Source organism: Moschus berezovskii, chromosome 23 (genome assembly GCF_049115385.1).
Source record: "Moschus berezovskii isolate FMDL1 chromosome 23, NW_MosBer_1.0, whole genome shotgun sequence".
Classification (NCBI taxonomy): domain Eukaryota; kingdom Metazoa; phylum Chordata; class Mammalia; order Artiodactyla; family Moschidae; genus Moschus; species Moschus berezovskii.
The window spans coordinates 42,503,771-42,523,568 of NC_142482.1; the positions used below are offsets into that span (position 1 = coordinate 42,503,771).

The 19,798-nt window shown below is 45.0% G+C and overlaps 5 non-coding genes and 1 pseudogene across 5 annotated transcripts; 5 read left to right on the forward strand and 1 right to left on the reverse strand.

Moving 5' to 3' along the window:
- Window positions 1–421: 421 nt before the first annotated feature.
- TRNAL-UAA (transfer RNA leucine (anticodon UAA)) lies at window positions 422–504 on the reverse strand. The gene has a single exon. It is a non-coding gene; the product is annotated as a tRNA-Leu (tRNA).
- Window positions 505–3,000: 2,496 nt separating this feature from the next.
- Window positions 3,001–4,274, forward strand: LOC129543703 (protein SET-like; annotated as a pseudogene).
- Window positions 4,275–6,367: 2,093 nt separating this feature from the next.
- TRNAI-AAU (transfer RNA isoleucine (anticodon AAU)) lies at window positions 6,368–6,441 on the forward strand. Its single transcript has one exon. It is a non-coding gene; the product is annotated as a tRNA-Ile (tRNA).
- Window positions 6,442–9,720: 3,279 nt separating this feature from the next.
- Window positions 9,721–9,794, forward strand: TRNAT-AGU (transfer RNA threonine (anticodon AGU)). Its single transcript has one exon. It is a non-coding gene; the product is annotated as a tRNA-Thr (tRNA).
- Window positions 9,795–12,673: 2,879 nt separating this feature from the next.
- Window positions 12,674–12,746, forward strand: TRNAV-UAC (transfer RNA valine (anticodon UAC)). Its single transcript has one exon. It is a non-coding gene; the product is annotated as a tRNA-Val (tRNA).
- A 6,749-nt stretch (window positions 12,747–19,495) lies between these two features.
- On the forward strand, window positions 19,496–19,568 carry TRNAR-ACG (transfer RNA arginine (anticodon ACG)). The gene has a single exon. It is a non-coding gene; the product is annotated as a tRNA-Arg (tRNA).
- Window positions 19,569–19,798: the final 230 nt, after the last annotated feature.

Here is a 19,798-nt window from a genome sequence, read left to right on the forward strand (position 1 = left end):
TCATGTAAAATGCTCACATATTTCAAAGACAGGAAGAAAGAGATAAAAGAAAGGAACAAAGGGGGAAAAATACATAGAAAACAATAAGATAGTGGATTTTTGAAATACAAATATATCATTTACATCATATCTAAATTAGCTAAATTCACCCATTATAGACAAAGCTTGTCAGATTGGATAAAGAGTTCAGAGGCAACTATATGCTGGACTGTTGTCCAATTTTGCACAAAAACTGTCATTTCCGGGTAAGATACATGCTAAAGTAATTTGATCCCTGGGTGAGAAAGATACCATGGAAAAGGAAATGGCAACCCACTCCAGAATTCTTACTTGGGCAAGTCCAGTGGACAGAGGAGCCTGGAGGGCTACAGTCCATGTGGTCGCAAAAGCGTGGGACATGAGTTAGCAACAAAAGTAGTTCTACCGGGAGTGGGGTTCGAACCCACGCAGACACATGTCCATTGGATCTTAAGTCCAACGCCTTAACCACTCGGCCATCCCGGTGGTGGGCCCCAGTAACTACCTAAGCGATATTCAGTTCAGTTCAGTTCAGTTCAGTTCAGTTCAGTTCAGTTCAGTTCAGTTGCTCAGTCGTGTCCGACTCTCCGCGACCCCATGAATCACAGCACGCCAGGCCTCCCTGTCCATCACCAACTCCTAGAATTCACTCAAACTCCTGTCCATAGAGTCGGTGATGCCATCCAGCCATCTCATTCTCTGTCGTCCCCTTCTCCTCCCACTAATTAGACTTGCTAGTCCCTGGACGACTATGAATAATTTTACAGGAGATTAGAGACCAAGTTTAAAAAAGAAAAACCCTTTTAATGTTTCTTGGAAAAAACCAACGAAACACAGTAAGTCTAGTTAATATCTATCACCACATATGTTACAATTTTTTTTCTTGTGATGAAAACTTTTAGGACTTCCAAATATTCAATATAATATTGTTATTAATAACTATACTACCACAGTGTACCTTGGATCTCCATAATTTTTTTTATTACTAGAAATGTGTGCCTTTTGACCCCTTTCATTTCTTTAATACCTTTTGCTTCCCTGATAGCTCAGTTGGTGAGGAATCTGCCTGTAATGTGGGAGACCTGGGTTTGATCCCTGGTTGGGAAGATCCCCTGGAGAAGGGAAAGACTACCTACTCCAGTATTCTGGTCTGGATAATTTCATAGAATCACAAAGAGTCAGATATGACTAGGCAACTTTCACTATCATCTATTTCCTAACACTGGCAAACATGTTTATTATACGTTACTTGTATATTTAAACAAATAATGTTTGCTTTATGCCAAAGTAAAATGTTGAGAACACATACTAATCACAAACTTAAGACTGTTCTGTAGCAGTGGCAACAAGTAGCCACCAGACCTGAATGTAAACCAGTTGATCTATCCATGATAATCATTTTGTGAACATTTGCACAACCAATCACTGTCAACCCTGCTTTCTGAAATGAGCCAGCCAGGGTGCACTCACTTCAGTAAACATCCCTTTGAGTGCCAACCAAACAACAAGAGTCTCTCCAGAAGAACCATGCTTCCACAGAATATGTCAATCCACTGACCCTCTGAAAGTTTGCCCTTAAGCCCCTTCCCAGAAAACATCAGTCCTCAGCTCTTTCAAAGGGATGGTGCCCTACCAGCACTACTCCCTCCTTAAATGAACGTAGGCTTTGTATTTCAAGCAGTGAGTGGTGAAAATGCCCCTCTGTCAAATCTGAAATGATTAAATTTCATTTTTTTCTGGGACTGTGTTTGCTGAGGGCAGGGGAGGGGAAGGAAGGTATTGTCACTGCTGAAGAACAAATGAAGTCAACATTTATTCCCAATTTGGTGTCTGTGAGGTTATCTCCAATTTCTTAGATGACTGCAACAAAATTATTCAGTAAGTAAGTAACAAAAGGCTTGCAGTGGCCCATATGGGGACTGAACCCACATCCTTGGTGTTGTTACCACTGTGCTCTAACCAACTAAGCTGACTGGCAAACTGGCAAAGAAACCTTTCACACAAAGTTAATACAAAGATTCAGATTGCTCTACCTGCTTTAAACTAAATAATACATCAACAAATTGGACAACAGAGAAAATACATTCTCAGAAACATACAATCTACCAGGACTGACTCATAATGAAAGAGAAAATCTGAAAAGCCCTATCACTAGGAAAGAGATTGATCAGTAGTCAGAAACCTCTCAACTAACAAATGTGTAGGACCAGATAGCTTCACTAGTGAATTCCACCAAACATTCAAAGAAGAATTAAGACCCATCCCTCTCAGACTCGCCCAAAAAGTCAGAGAGGGAGAATTCTTCCAAACCCAGACAAGCATTGTCCTGATACCTAACAAAGAAAACGATGTCACCTCACAAATTGAGGGATGGGGAATTCAGGTAAGAAAGAAAAAGCTCTGGGTGATTTGCCTTATCATTTGCATACTAATTTGCATATCCCTCCTATCTACTAGTGCTGGAGTCTGAACTTGCCAAATTCTCCCCACTTCTCCACAGAAAATCTCTCAGCAGCTGCAGACCTGGCTTGGGCTGGCAAAGGAGAGGCAGGTTAGATGGTGCCACGCCCTCACCAACTCCTGTATGACCACCTCAGTCCTGCATGTTTACATTTATTGAACAAGAGAAAGCAGTTTGTTTTGAAAGAGGAAATTCCCAGGAATTCACATTTAGCAACTGTCCTGCATAAAACTATCTTGTGTCTGAAAATATCCTCACTCCTGACTAAAAGTGCTTTCTTACAGAGGAAGAGTTATCTAAATATAAGTGATTACTCTCAGTGTGCTATTGTTGTTCAGTCACAAAGCTGTGTCTGACTCTTAGAGACCCCATGGACTGTAGCTGGCCAGGCTCCTTGGCCATGGAATTCTCCAGACAAGAAAGTGGAGTGGCTTTAAACCTCTGTCACCTGGGACAGCCTCACTTCTCTCGCAGTTCCTCTCTCTTCCCCTGGCGGATTCTTGGCTTTTTTTTTTCCCAGCATGGCCCCCAAACACAAGTCTTCTCTTCCACCCCAGGCGAAGAAACTGAAGAAAGCCAGGCCGACTTCTGCCTCCAGGCCAGACGAGGCATCTGCTTCTTCAAACTTGCCGAAGGAGGAAAAAGAACAGCAAGAAGCAATTGAACATATTGATAAAGTACAAAATGAAATAGACAGACTTAATGAACAAGCCAGTGAGGAGATTTTGAAAGTAGAACAGAAATATAACAAACTCTGCCAACCATTTTTTCAGAAGAGGTCAGAATTGATCGCCAAAATCCCAAATTTTTGGGTAACAACATTTGTTAACCATCCACAAGTGTCTGCACTGCTTGGGGAGGAGGATGAAGAGGTGCTGCATTATTTGACAAGAGTTGAAGTGACACAATTTGAAGACATTAAATCAGGTTACAGAATAGATTTTTATTTTGATGAAAACCCTTACTTCAAAAATAAAATTCTCTCCAAAGAATTTCATCTGAATGAGAGTGGTGATCCATCTTCAAAGTCCACTGAAATCAAATGGAAGTCTGGAAAGGATTTGACGAAACAATCAAGTCAAACACAGAATAAAGCCAACAGGAAGAGACAGCCTGAGGAACCAGAAAGCTTCTTCACCTGGTTTACTGATCATTCTGATGCAGGTGCAGATGAGTTAGGAGAGGTCATCAAAGATGATATTTGGCCAAATCCATTACAGTAATACTTGGTTCCTGACATGGATGATGAGGAAGGGGAAGGAGAAGAGTAAGATGATGATGATGAAGAAGAAGAAGGATTGGAAGATATTGATGAAGAAGGGGATGAGGATGAAGATGAAGATGATGACAAGGGGGAGGAAGGAGAGGAAGATGAAGAAGAAGATGACTAATGGAACACTGATGGATTCCAACCTTTTTTAATTTTCTCCAGTCGCTGGGAGCAAGTTGCAGTCTTTTTTTTTTTCCTCCTCTTGTGCTCAGTTGCCCTGTTTTTGAGGTCTCTTTTCTCCTTTATACCATGGTTCACAACTTATTTGTGGGGGGAAATACCTTGAGCAGAATTCAGTGGGAAAAGAAGCTCTACCCCTTTCTGTCCCAAATTCATTTTTATCCCTTCCTATCTCAACAAAAACTATGAAATCAACACCACCATGCTCTGTGGGAAAAAAAAGAAAAACCTTCTGCTCCCTTAGCTCTGCTGGAAGCTGGAGGGTGCTAGGCCCCTGTGTAGTAGTGCATAGAATTCTAGGTTTTTTCCTCCTTTCTCTGTATATTGGGCTCAGAGATTACACTGTGTATCCATTTACCAGCATATATCTGTCTACTTTCTCTCGTTTAAAAAAAGGAAAAAAAATGGGGTTATAGAAGGTCAGCAAAGGGAGAGTTTGAGATGTTTGGGTGGGTTAAATGGGCATTTTGACAACATGGCTTCTCCTTTGGCATGTTTAATTGTGATGTTTAATGGATATCCTTGCAGTTTAAGATGACACTTTTAAAATAAAATTCTCTCCTAATGATGACTTGAGCCCTGCCACTCGATGGGAGAATCAGCAGAACCTGTAGGATCTTATTTGCAATTGACATTCTCTATTGTAATTTTGTTCCTGTTTATTTTTAAATTTTTCTTTTTGTTTCACTGGAAAGGAAAGATGATGCTCAGTTTTAAATGTTAAAAGTGTACAAGTTGCTTTGTTACAATAAAACTAAATGTGTACACATACACACACACAAAAAAAGAATACTGGAGTGGGTAGCTGTTCCCTTCTGACACCTCATTGTGAGTATCATTATTTTAAACATCAAATGTCAAATAAACATGGCTCTTTATGCTCATCTCCTCTCCCTGCAAATCAGCCTCAGCCTCAAATTCTGTTCAGCTCCCGGCCTGGCTGCCTTGCTGCATGACTGTCTCTGGACTTCAGACGCTGACCTGCCTCTGCTTCTCACTGTTGCTCTCACTGGACCCTCGTGCAGCGTAGACTGTCTCTGTCTCTGCTTGTCTCTCGATCTGCTCCTGCTTCTCCGAGTATCTTCATTTCCGTCTCTCCGTGTCTAGTCTGGTTCTCTTTCTTTCTCCGCGTCTCTGTCTCTGCCCTCGTCTCCCATTCAGTGTCTTTCCACTTTCCTCCCCTCTTGCTTGCTCTCTCCTTCCTTACTCCATCGCTCTATTTCTCTCTCTCATTTCCGGTCTCTGCGGCCCTTTAGTCGCTTTCTTTCTCTCTCTCTGCCTCTGTTCTCGCTCTTCAGACTTTCCCTGTCCTTCGCTATCTTCTCAGTCGTGCTCTCTCCCTGAGGCTCAGTTTCTGTCTCTTAGGCTCTTCCTCACTGTCTCTACTGCTCTTCTTGTCCCTTCATCCTTGTCTTTCTCTGTCGGTCTTTTAGTTTTCCCTCTTTTTCACTCACCATCTTATTCCATCATCAAACGTCCCTCTTGGGCATTATCAGCTTCCAGCCCTAGGGATTTAGGGTTCTGATCAAGCCTTCCTGCTGAGGACACCTCCAAGTTCTGAGAGATTGGACCCACTCTCACGGGGGCCCACTTAGCCTGCCTTAGCACTGCCAACAGTCCCATGGTCACTGGTAGGTTCAACCCGCGCCAGGACCAGAAATTTGCAAGTCAAGTGACCCGAGTGCCTCTGGGAAGCTGGGCCGGGGAGGGAAAGTGAAGACGAGTGGGGTGAGGGGAGGGATGGGCAGGAGTGTGGAAACAGAGGCATAAAGCCCATCCTGTGAGGGGGCACTCCCTGCCTTTCTTGACTCCAAACCCCGGGGAGTAACACTGTTATCTCTTCCGAGGATCAGTCCTAGCGCAGATCACAGGTGCTGCCCTGTAACAAACGCTGCTCTTGAACCGCAGCCACTCATGCCGAGGTCTCGCCTCAGGGTCTCCCATCCTTGTTTAACGTGCGCACCGCGGTCTGACCGTCATGGGTGCTCGATTCCTGTCGAGAGACGAAAGAATGAGTCCACTCTGCAATCATACATACTCTTCCTGTTCCTCCTACTTTGCTGGATACTTATTTGCAAACTTCTCCATCTATTCTTTAATGGCTTTGGTTTGGTGCTGGGCTACCTGGTCTCCTCGAGTATTCAAAGAGCCTCCCTATCAATGTGCCTGTGGTGCCAGGCCTAGCTCTCAGGTAGGTAGTCCAGAATATTGGTTACCTCAGTCCTCAGGAAATAGAGCTCATTCACGCCAAATACTAAGAATTCCTCTTTGTTTCCCCCTAATTCCACGGTGGGGGAGAGGAAGAATGCGATTTTTTCTTTCTTTGAATATTAGTTTGTGGTCGTTTGGGTTCATTGTGTTCCTTTTCCAGCTCCTGGAGCGGCCCTATTGATTCCTTTTCTTTTAATAGCACAACAGGACCCAGCAGTCCGCCGTCTGGCCGGTTAGCTCAGTTGGTTAGAGCGTGGTGCTAATAACGCCAAGGTCGCGGGTTCGATCCCCGTACGGGCCAGGCTTCGTGGAGGCCTTCGTTTTCTACACTTACACGCAGAAGGTGACGGTTCACCCCTTTTAGGGTCACCAGTATATTCCAATTCATGGCTGGGACACGAAACTCTCGCTGAGAACTTTAACTGGAACCCTACATCTTTCCTCATGGGTGGAAAGGATAGCAGTCACTGACCATGCAAGACACAGAGCGTCGCTTTGGCACATTTTGATCCACAGGGTAACTGAGTCCAGCAAAGAAACTGACCGTACTGGATTATTTTCCTCCAAAAATAGACTATGAAACCATCTACACTTTCTACATTTCCACATCTGGGTCTTAACTAGGTCAGCAAAAGATGAAACAAGATTTTTCAAATGCTCTGTGAAAAAACTCTATTGATACAAACACAGCAGGAAAGAAACAGTTTTGTCAGCTGTCTCTTTATGCGATGGAAAGAGCCATCAATGGCCAAACCTGAAACTCTTTGAACAACGAATACTATAGTTTGAGATAAAGATCCAAACTAAGTATAAAATACGTATTCATGAGTCCATACTGTTATAAATCGGTGATTAAATAAGTAAATCAATGAATACAGGAGACGGGATGTATTTTTCTTCCTGATGCATTCCAACTAAGGTAAGAAACTATTCCCCACCCACCCACCAGGAGATGGAGCTTTAATCTCTCCCTTCTGGAACATGGGCCATCCTGACTGACTAGCTTCTAAATAGCCAGGAAGAAGTGGGAAAACATAGGAAGAAACTTCACAAGGGAGAAAAATGGCACACACTACCTTAAAAATGATCAAGGTTGGCATCACTAATGGTAAGCTATCCTCCTATCACGTAACATCTGATAGGAAGTGATGGGACAAGTACTTCATCTCTGTGGTCTCATCCAGAAACCTGTGGCCCCAGGTCTTCATGTGAAAACTATCAGACAAACCTAGACGGGAAGATAGTCATAAAAATACCAGATAAAAATAATTCATCCACACCAAGAAACAATCACAGACCAGAGGAGGTCGAATGCAATGTGGGATCCCGGGGGTGGGGGGGAAGACACTAGCGTAAGAACAGATGTGACACACACAAACACATGAGTTTAGTTATTATTAAAGTATCAGTGTTGGTTTCTCCGCTTTAATAAAGGTTACCGTGGTAACCTAAGAAGCGAATTAAAGGAAACTCTGAAATGGGTACAAAGAAACGCTACTGTTTTGGCAACTTTTCTAAATACACTCCAAAGTAAAAATTTAGTTTTCAAAAGTCCCATAGGAAACCTGTCTGTTTCCCACCACTTAAATCAGAGTTGAGACAAATGCCCAGTGGGCAGTAGGTCCATGACAGGCAGTTCTTAAAAGCTGAAGGAATGTGATTGGTGTCTTCTTTGATGAAGGACATGCAGAGATATTTACATGGTGATCTGTGCAAGATGGTACATGCTACAGATTATTCTCCCAGAGTCCCATTCCCACACTGAAATGCAAACCAGACCAATGACATCCGTCTTCAGCCTATAAAAGACATCTGAAATGGAGCTGTATGGTGTATGTTGAACTTGAAGCTTGGTGAGTTTCTCTCACAAAGTTTCAAGTAACACATGAAATGTTTTCTTTCCTAGCTTGGCCCTAAAATAATTCCATTTGTGTCAATAAACATCTTAACCACTGCTCTTTGTGACATCTTGCCCATTATAAAGGGCAAGACCATCTTGCCCTGTGTTCCCATGACAAAATCCAAGATTTTCAGACAGAACAATGGCCAGTTCACTGTTCTTTCGTGGGGTCATCACAGAGATCATCCTTTGCCCAGACAATATTACTCACCCCTTCTTTTTTGAACTGGGAGACCAAAGGTTACTTTAATGTTGGGTGGGTTTGTTTTTTTGTGGTTTTTATTTTACTTCTTACTTGTGTGTGTGCACTCAAGTGCCTTTGATGTGCTTAACAGCAGGTGGTTCCTAACTTAACTTAGTTTTCCCATTGATTCACAAAATACTCGATCAAGTACAATAGGAGAGGTGAATCACATTGGGCAGAAAAATTTAAATCCTATAGCAGTATGCAGATGTGATTGCAATGAAGGAGGTCTTCAAATAGAAGTAAATGGAAAATGTGACCTACCTTTACAGAAGTACTGGAGAAGCTACAGTTGTTGGGAAAAAAAAAAAAAAAAGGACACAAAACAAAAGTCTGTTATTGCAAGAGATACTGGCAGCTTCCTGACACTATTCACTAGCACCTGTGGAAGCAATATTGTTTATGCGGCCTAGATTTAGAACACTTGTAGCAGTCTTATAGATTGAGGCTAGAAATAATCTACACTACCTGCCAGCACTCTTCAAAGAGTTTGAGTAAATAAAAATGATAAATTGAGGTTTTACATTTTCTCAAAGTCACAAGGATAATGACAGATTTGTAACAAAGAATCAATGGAGTCTGACATCAGAGTTTGAGCTCTGAAGCATCACTGCATACTGCCTCGTGCTCAGAGGAGAGGACTATTCTCTGATATTTATGCATTAAATGTCTATTTCAGGAACTCAGAGAAGTCAAGAACTTGATGACAGTTTTAATGTAAGACATGTCTACCAAAGTTTTAATTGTCTGTATTTCTGTGTCAAAAACATCATTCTTACATGCTTACATTTGCTGAATTCTTACCTTCCTTTTCCCTTTTGCTTGCCTTTACTGTCCACATTGCTCTCAAATAAATATGAACAGGCACACTCCTCTCTTGTCAGATACTGCCCTTTGACAGTGAGCGTAGCAAAAGATACGGTGAAGTCCTTTCAAGCGCTCCATTTCATGTTATTGTTTCAAGACTGATAAGCACCACTGTTTTCCTTTTACAGATTCGAAAGGGAGAAGTATTAGTATCTCCCATAGGAAGGATCCCTGAGTTGGGAAGAAACCCTGGAGGAGGAAACGGCCACCCACTCCAGTACTCTTGCCTGGAAAATCCCATGGAGGGACAAGCCTGGTAGGCTACAGTCCATGGGGTCCCAAAGAGTCCACGACTGAGTGGCTTCACATAGGAAGGTGCAAAAGTCAAACGATTTGGCTATCGTTCGAGGGTTCAGAGGTTCCGAAGGTTTTTCTTGTCTTGGCTCAGCACGTAAACGTCTGTGCATATTGCGGACGAGAGAAGGTAAAAGACTTGATGGAAATCTTGAGAAATAGGAAATAGTCCTGAGACTGTAGTGTTGATCTAAAGTTCTTGAGAAATGCATTGGTGAGCCGGGAAAGTGAAAACTCCTTCAAATAATATTAGGAATGAACGGTCTACTGTAGCTGGCTCCGTGGCTTAGTTGGTGAAAGCGCCTGTCTAGTAAACAGGAGATCCTGGGTTCAAATCCCAGCGGGGCCTCAGGCAGCACTGTTTTAAATAGAGCGAAACAAGTTAAAAAACGGAATTTGTTTACCTCCCATCAAGCCCCGGACTACTTCGGAGTACTACCAATGCTCTCCCGATAGCCGTGAAAAGGCGGTTCTCAGACATCTTGAGATGAGAATTACAGCTGCCCCTTGGTCTTTCCTTCGCATTTTAGATCAGGTCTCAGAAGTTGCCAGTTTGGTTTTGTGGGATCTCTTCACTTATGTTCGCCTCCTAGAACTTGTACCGCAATGGAGACATTTGTTTTTCTTCATGGAATCATTGAATTGTCATGCCCCCCTTCAGAGCCACCCCCTTCCCCGCCAACTCCCACCACCCCGATTTGGCACCAACTTTTGTAGTGCTTACAGTCGCGCTTCTCAAAATTTTATGAGCATATGAATGACATTCAGAAAACAAAGATCATGGCATCTGGTCCCATCACTTCATGGGAAATAGATGGAAAAACAGTGGAAACAGTGTCAGACTTTATTTTTTTGGGCTCCAAAATCACTGCAGATGCTGATTGCAGCCAGGAAACTAAAAGACGCTTACTCCTTGGAAGGAAAGTTATGACCAACCTCGATAAGATATTAAAAATCAGAGACATTACTTTGCCAACCAAGGTCCGTCTAGTCAAGGCTATGGTTTATTCCCGTGGTCATGTATGGATGTGAGAGTTGGACTGTGAAGAAAGCTGATCGCCGAAGAATTGATGCTTTTGAACTGTGGTGTTGGAGAAGACTCTTGAGAGTCCCTTGTACCGCAAGGAGATCCAACCAGTCCATTCTAAGGGAGATCGATCCTGGGTGTTCATTGGAAGGACTGATGCTAAAGCTGAAACTGCAATACTCTGGCCACCTCATGCGACGAGTTGACTCACCGGAAAAGACTCTGATGCTGGGAAGGGTTGGGGGCGGGAGGAGAAGGGGACGACCGAGAATGAGATGGCTGGATGGCATCACCGACTCTGCGGACAGGAGTTTGAGTGAAGTCCGGGAGTTGGTGATGGACAGGGAGGCCTGGCGTGCTGTGATTCACGGGGTCGCGGAGAGTCGGACACGACTGAGCGACTGAACCGAAACTGAACTGAACTGATGAATGACCTGGTGTGATCCATTATAATGAAGGTTTTAAATGACTGCGTCTGCATCAGGGGCCTGAAAGTCAGCATTTCTGCAATCTCAGACTCTACACTACTGTTCCATGGATATTTCACGAAGCAAGGCTGGAGACTTACTGGTCTAGTCCAGTGGGTCTCTTTTCAAGTTCTGCGTTTTCATATGTTACAGCTGTCTTCCTGAATCACTAGGTAATCCAGCATTGTTTTTACTCATTTGTCCTTAGTGAATGAAATGAAATCAAAAGAACTAAAAGAAGAGGAAAGACATTCTAATATGAATTACGGCAGTGTAAATCAAGTTGTGTTATAACTGTTTCCTCTTTTCGATGTGAAATGGACCCTTGATGATACTGGAAATTTTGGAAGGAGAACTAAGGTTATATCTAAAAGAGGATAAAAAATAGTCAATGACAAAATACACCAAAATTCTTTTTTATTTTTTTAAGGTGCGGGCAACTGACTTTTTAAAGCATTCTTTGTTTATGAACTTCAACTGTTTAAAAAGTACATTTTGATCTGAACAGCCTTTGTGCGTTCACTAGTCACATAACTCAAAGGACCGTTTGCAACCAGTTGCTTGCATAATTTTTCGGGACATCTGGTAGGGCCTGGATTGGGTACATTGTGGGGCTACTCCTTACTGGCTTAAAAATAAACTTCTACTCAAATTATGGGAACCTAAATCCCAGACTTGATGGTTGGGAAATATTGTCTCTCCGCAGGAGCTTTCAGCGCTGCTATTTGTGAAAGATGCCAAGGCAGAGCTGATGCAGAGAAATCAGGAATTTCTCACATGGAATTTAATGAAAGACGACAGTTTCGCTGCTGAGCGCCTTCCTGGTCCTCGAGGGGAAGTGCTGGGAAGAGGGAAAATACAATGAGGCAGGTCCGGTAAAATGAAGAGAAAAACAAAGGAGAGGCAAGGTGGGCATCTGTTGAACAGATTCAGATCGCTCAAAGCACAGTCGTTCCAGGGCAGTGTGAGTGACGCTGGATGATAAGTTGACCGATGACTCCCACCTCGACTTATTCCGGCGCAAAGTCCAGGCCCATGAATTGCCAAACACTACTCCTTTGGGCACTCCTTTCTGAGAGTCAAGAGGGCACAGGCCATCCCAACCCCGCTCGGCAGTCTCCTCCAGACGAGCTTGGCCCTCTCGGAAGTTCGGTGGTCTTCAGGACTCTGTGCGTTGTGTTCTGGCTCCAACGACGAGGACGAGAGCTGGGAATCAAAGGCACGGGACAGTATCGGCTTGTTGCCCGTAATCAAATGCCCTTGGAACCTGAGGACACCCTGCCTGATGTTTGGCAAGGTGTTTGGACTCTGCTCCCTTCTAGCTCAGGCGGTAAAGAATCTGCCTGTGATGCGGGAAACCCAGCTTTGATCCCTGGGTCGGGAACATCCCTACTCCAGTGGGTTGTTTCCAGATGTCCGGCCTGGAGAATCCCATGGACAGAGGAGCCTGGCAGGCTACAGTCCATGCGGTGGCAAGAGTCGGACACGACTTAGCGACTAAACCACCCCCACCACTGAGTTAGGTGTGGTTATGAGCCATCCAGTTTCGATATTATTCTTTTAGCAAAAGTTTTTGAGACGACGGAAAGCAAGGCACCGCGAGTGAAAACATCCTGCCAGAGAGAAACATTCACAATTACTACATTGGGAGCGTGGCGGGGTGGGAAGTGGGGAGCAACCAAGAAACCGAGTCTGCGGTTTTACGGGACTTGTAATGCCCCCCACGGGCGTGGCGTTTCCGTGGTGTAGCGGTTAGCACGTTCGCCTTACACGCGAAAGGTCCCCGGTTCGAAACCGGGCGGAAACAGCCTGACCCACCGGCTTTTGCTATCTTACAGACAAGGGCAAAGATTTCCTTCGGATTTTGCTGCCCTGTCCGAGGTTCCCGATTCCAACGTACCTCAGAGCACCCGTGCTCTCACCTACGGCCTTTTAAACTACTTCCTCCATTTTAACATTTCTGAACGTTCCTCTGACTCCAGCAGCTTTACAATGTGTCAATTATAATGTTCTCTCCTAGTGCAATTTTGAGGAAAAAGGGGTTCGTTTTTGTGAGCTACCGGGGTAGCTTAGTGCTTATTATGTCCTGAACGCTTACTGCTCCTTCTGTCCTGTCTAACATACAGTCGCTCATCTCAAATGCATGCAAGTATTTCGCTACATTTTCTTCACCAAGCTTTATGGTTTTCGCTTTCACTGGTAGCCTATGGGCAAATGATTTGAAATGCAAGCAACTGGCCCGAAGCAACTGAGGTAGGCCTACAGCAGTACAAGTGAATCAATGAAAGAATGCAATCAGTCAAACAAGAAGCTAAAACCAAGAGACGGGAAAAAGGGGAGGTTTCCAGATGTCTTCCATCTCTGGCAATTTTTCCCCCCCTTACCAGAAATATTTTCAAAAACCTCCGACATAAAATCTGTGTGTGCAGAAGGTGGAAAGGAATGGAGGAGGGGATGGAAGCAATGAATCAGAAGTTTCCTGTCCCCAGAAACTACACGGAGATCTTGAGTCGGGTGGAGACCGTTGCTTAATCTCACTGTCCTTCCCTTTTTCTCCTAATTCCCCGGGTCCGCGTGCGGATCCCCACCGGTACCCTCAGGGAATTATTCCGTAGTCCGCCTGGATCCGAATCTCTGCTCAAATGTTTCCACCACGCGGTCGACGCCGACTCGCCCCTTTTCTGGGAGCGCAGGCAGCACGCGGTCATCTGCAGCGGGACCCAATTACCCACCCACCTAGGCTTGCCTGGGCGGGCTGGTCACATTCTGCCACGGGTTGTCCTTCCGTCGCACAGACCCGTCGCTTCCCCGGGTTCAAAAGAAGTTCCATTTAGGCACAGAACAGTCCCGGCTGAGACAGGAATGGAGTTGAGGTGCGTTTGTCTGCGTGTGTGCTTCGAGGCAAGGCTGTGGGACAGACATACACGGAACGGGGCCTGGGGACCCTCGCAGGCAGGGTATCTAGACCAGCAGCGGCTCTTCTCGGACGGTTCGGGGACTCGGCATCCAGATCAAACGGAGCGCACGACCGGCAGGCGGAGAAGGTCCGCGTCGCCCCCGGGAAACCAGAACTATTCCTGGAGTCAGGACCATGAACAGCGCACTCCGGATTTGCCGGGCCGTGTGAGGGATTTCTCAGAAGTGAGAGAGGATGCTGCTGGTGCTAAGTCACTTCAGTCGTGTCCGACTCTGTGCGACCCCATAGACGGCAGCCTACCAGGCTCCCCTGTCCCTGGGATTCTCCAGGCAAGAACACTGGAGTGGGTTGCCATTTCCTTCTCCAATGTGTGAAAGTGAGGTCGCTCAGTCATGTCCGACTCATAGCGATCCCATGGACTGCAGCCTACCAGGCGCCTCCATCCATGGGATTTTCTAGGCAAGAGTACTGGAGTGGCTTGCCATTGCCTTCTCCGGAGAGAGGATGGGGGAAATGTTTTAATGGTATATTGAGTGGGTGGCGCGTGTGTTTTAGGCACAGATTTTTTTTTCTTTTTTTTTTTTTTCAACTTAAAAAACACATAAAGTACCGCAGACGGTATTTCCGTTGTTGCTGCTGTTCAGTCGCTGTCGTGTCCCACTCTTTGGGACCCCACGGATTGCGGCACGCCAGGTTTCCCTATCCTTCACTATCTCCCAGAGTTTGCTCAGATGCATGTCCGCTGTGTCGATGATGCCATCCAACCAGATCATCTTCTGTCTCCCCTTTCTCCTCCTGCCCGCAGTCTTTCCCAGCGTCAGGTTCTTTTCCAGTGAGTCAGCTCTTCACATCAGGTGGCCAAACATTTGAGCTTGCTTCAGGATCAGTCCTTCCAAAGAATATTCAAGGTTGATTTCCTTTAGCATTGATTGGTTTGATCTCCTTGCAGTCCAAGGGACCTTCAAGAGGCTTCTCCAGCACCACAGTTCCAAAGCATCGACAGTTCCACGCTCAGCCCTCTTTATGGTCCAACTCTCTCATCCCTAAAAGGCTGCTGGAAAAACCATAGCGTTGACCAGAGAGAGGGATCTTCGTTGGCCAAATGCTGTCTCTGCCTTTTAATCCGCTGTCTAGGTATCTCATAGCTTTTCTTCCATGGAGCAAGTGTCTTTTAGTTTTGTGGCTGCAGTCATCATCCACAGTGATTTTGGAACCCAAGAAAATAAAATTTGTATTTCTGCTTGATGGTTCTGAAAGAAATGGTCACATGTTGAGGTATGGGAAAGTCATCCTGGCTTACATATGTTCGTGCCTAATAAAAGGTTAAAAAGTCTGTTTTAAAGGTAAAACTTAAATGCCATTCTCCCTGAGAGGTGAACGCTAGTAGTATTTCCCAGGTGCCCGGACCAGACTGATCCGATGTGTATTGGCTGATCTGCCCTTTTTCTTTTTTTGAAACCTTTAAGGAATGTGCCATTTCACTTTTGATGTTTTTTGTTCTGACAAGGAATCAGTTCAGTTCACTTGCTCAGTCGAGTCCAACTCTTTGCCACCCCATGAACTGCAGCACGCCAGGCTTCTCTGTCCATCACCAACTCCTGGAGCTTGCCCAAAGTCATGTCCATCGAGTCGCTGATGCCATCCAACCACCTCATCCTCTGTCATCATCCCCTTCGCCTCCTGCCTTCAGTCTTACCCAGCATCAGGTTCTTTTTCCAATGAGCCAGTTCTTCACATCAGGTGGCCAAAATATTGGAGCTTCAGCATCAGTCCTTCCAATGAGTGTTCAGGACTGATTTCCTTTAGGATAGACTGGCTGGAACTTCTTGCGGCCCAGGGGACTCTCTCTCTCAAGAGTCTTCTCCAACACCACAGTTCCCAAGCATCAGTTCTTTGGTGCCCAGCTTTCTTTATGGTCCACCTCTCACATCCATACATGACTATTGGAAACACTGTAGCTTTGACTAGACGGACCTTTGTCAGCAAAGTAATGTCTCTGCTTTTAAATATGCTGTCTACGCTGGTCATTGCTTTTCTTCCAAGGAGCAAGCATCTTTTCATTTCATGGCTGCAGTCAACAACCCACCTGCAGTGATTTTGGAGACCCCCAAAACAGTGAGAGTGAGCCCCTTCTCACTGTTTCCATTGTTTCCCATCTATTTGCCATGAAGTGATGGGACCAGATGCCATGATCTTACTTTTTTGAATATTGAGCTTTAAGCCAACGTTTTCACTCTCCTCTTTCACTTTCATCAAGAGGCTCTTTAGTTCTTCTTCGCTTTCTGCCATGAGGGTGGTGTCATCTGCATATCTGAGGTTATTGATATTTCCTCCCGCAATCTTGATTCCAGCTTGTGCTTCATCCAGCCCAGCATTTCGCATGATGTACTCTGTGTATATCTTAAATAAGCAGGGTGACAATATACAGCCTTGACAGTACTCTTTTCCCAATTTGGAACCACTCTGTTGTCCCATGTCCAGTTCTAACTGTTGCTTCTTGACCTGCATACAGTTTCTCAGGGGGCAGGTGAGGTGGTCTGGTATTCCCACCTCTTGAAGAATTTTCCACAGTTTCTTGTGATCCACACAGTCCAAGGCTTTGGCGTAGTCAACAAAGCAGAAGTAGATGTTTTTCTAGAATTATCTTGCTTTTTTGATGATCCAACAGATGTTGACAATTTGATCTCTGGTTCCTCTGCCTTTTCTAAATCCAGCTTGAACATCTGGAAGTTCACAGTTCACGTCCTGTTGAAGCCTGGCTTGGAGAATTTTGAGCATTACGTTGCTAACATGTGAGATGAGTGCAATTGTGTGGTAGTTTGAATATTCTTTGGCATTGCCTTTCATTGGGACGGGAATGAAAACTGACCTTTTCCAGTCCTGGGGCCTCTGCTGAGATTTCCACATTTGCTGGCCTATTGGGTGCAGCACTTTCACAGCATCATCTTTCAGGATTTGAAATAGCTCAACTGGAATTCCATCGCCTCCACTAGCTTTGTCCATAGTGATGCTTCCTAAGCCCCACTTGACTTCCCATTCCGGGATGTCTGGTTCTAGGTGAGTGATCACACCATTGTGGTTATCTGGCTCCTGAAGATCTTTTTTTGTATAGTTCTTCTGTGTAGTCTTGCCACCTCTTCTTAATATCGTCTGCTTCTGTTAGGTCCATACCATTTCTGTCCTTTATTGTGCCCATCTTTGCATGAAATGTTCCCTTGGTATCTCTAATTTTCTTGATGTGATCTCTAGTCTTTCCCATTCTATTGTTTCCCTCTATTTCTTTGCACTGATCACTGAGGAAGGCTTTTTTACCTCTCCTTGCTATTCTTTGGAGCTCTGCATTCAAGTGGGTATATCTTTCCTTTCCTCCTTCGCCTTTCACTTCTCTTCTTTTCTCAGCTATTTGTAAGGCCTCCTCAGACAACCATTCTGCCTTTCTGCAGTTCTTTTTCAAGTCTGAAAATTGCAATAAGGAGTTCATGATCTGAGCCACAGTCAGCTCCCGATCTTGTTTTCGCTGGCTGTGTAGAGCTTCTCCATCTTTGGCTGCAAAGCCTATAATCAACCTATATAAATATATATAATCAATCTATATAAACAGACAAGGTATAAAACTGCTGAAAACCATATTCTCCGGAGCCGTTCTTCAGAATTAGTGAGAGACACTCACACGGGACTATCGTCCTTAGTTTGGCTTGATTCACACTTCTTCTTCAGTTCTGGGTATAGACTGCTTGTTGGTTATTTCCCTTGACACCTGAGTACAGACTGCAAAACTTCAGGGAAGTGATCCCTCGATGTCTGAACTCCCATTGCCTCTGCGCTGGTGGAGCTCAGCACCCGGGGGTGGCAGATCCCTGAAATTCCAACTGAGGGAGTCGGCCGGGCTGTCTACGGGGACCACCGCTGTTGCCCGTCGCGGTCTAAAGGGGGCTGCGTGGTTTGAATGCCTGGGAGTTTTCTCCAATATTTGGGGGAATTTTAGCTGACTTTTGCTCAGACTAGATCTCAGATTCTGTGAACTTTGAGAGGACAAATGGATGAAAGGCAGGAAGCGGTGTTTCTGAAAGGGTCGCCTACCACCTGAACATCTGAGACCTATTTTATGACATGACCCTTAAGCTTATGGCCTCAAATCCTCTCCATGGCCTCTCCTATGTCTCCAGCTTCATTTCTCACTTCACTGCCCCCCTCTCCCCCACCACCCTGTCCTCTTATTTCCCAGAGATTTGTGAATATATTATTTGTTTCACCTCTGTTCCTAGTTACTATCTCCCCAACCTCGCAACTTGCCCTCCATCATCACTCCTTCAGATAAAACTTCCCCAAAGCTTTCTGCACGAATCTTCACATTTCTGTTAGCTTCTGTACACCTGGTCTTTTATGGCAAAGGCCAGTTAGGCAGCAGATGGCAATGCTGGGGGTGAGAAAGCGTTGCATTCTGGATTCCAAGTTTGTGCCATCAAGAACACTACTCTGTCGTGTCTCTCTCAACATCCAAAATCCTTCTCTCAAGGCAGTTGTATATTTTGAGGTGTTCCTTATGCCCAACTTGAAAACGAAAAGAAACATATAACCACAGTGTCTAAAGAGAGCATGTCTGTCTGTTTAAATTGTATGTGGTATTAAATCATTTCCTGAATTCCAGCAGTCTCTGCCTGATGTGATTTTTGCACCTTTGAGTATACCTTTCCTGCCTTCTTGCCTCTTTTTGCCTTTACCATTGACTTCTGCATGCTTTTATCTGATGCATGATTTATCATAGAATTTGGCCATGATTCTCCCTCTTGAGTTCAGTTCAGTTCAGTCGCTCGGTCGTGTCCGACTCTTTGCGACCCCATGAATCACAGCACGGCCAGGCCTCCCTGTCCATCACCAACTCCCGGACTTCACTCAAACTCATGTCCATCGAGTCGGTGATGCCATCCAGCCATCTCATTCTCTGTCGTCCCCTTCTCCTCCCGCCCCCAATCCTTCCCAGCATCAGAGTCTTTTCCAGTGAGTCAACTCGTCGCATGAGGTGGCCAAGGTATTGGAGTTTCAGCTTTAGCATCAGTCCTTCCAGTGAACACCCAGGACTGATCTCCTTTAGAATGGACTGGTTGGATCTCCTTGCAGTCCAAGGGACTCTCAAGAGTCTTCTCCAGCACCACAGTTCAAAAGCATCAGTATTAATTACTCTTAACGGTAAGAGGAGAAGAATGTGATTCTTACGGCCAAATGCACTTTCAAACCAAAGAAATGTACTTTATTTTACAACACTGAGTTAAAGAGAATACAGGGCAGTCAGTAACCATCCGCAGACACATCATCAGGGCCCCAGAGAAGTACAGAATAGATGAGGGAGGTGGAAGCACGCCAGATTAACAGATAACAGAAATTAACCAAGAGCACTCACAGCAGAAAACTTGCTTTCAAGGAGTGACTTCTTTCTATCATGTATGGAATGTCCTAAGGGTTAGATTGGCCTGTAATCCAAAATGTAGACATGGAAAACACCGTTGTAGTACGTACACCGACCCTAAATGAAGTGAATCGGTGGGAGTCATCAGTTTCGGGGTTATTTCTATCTTCATAGCAGAACCGGCGACTTCGGAGGCCTCATTGAAATAGACAGGCTTAAGCCTCCTGGCCGCAGGGGGCCAGTGGCGCAATGGATAACGCGTCTGACTACGGATCAGAAGATTCTAGGTTCGACTCCTGGCTGGCTCGAAACCTTTTTGACGACTGATCTTCCGGCACTTGAACCACACCCAAACTCTTCAGGCTTTGGCGGCTCACAAGCGCTAGGAAAAGCTCCCTCAGCCTTGCTGCTTCTTACCCCGTGGGGCCAGCCGACCTCTTGTGGGAGTCCGAAGGACCCTTCAAAGGCGATCACTGGAACATCCACAATCAAGCATTTTCTGGTTTCGATCTCCCACGGCAAAAACGGAGAAAAGACC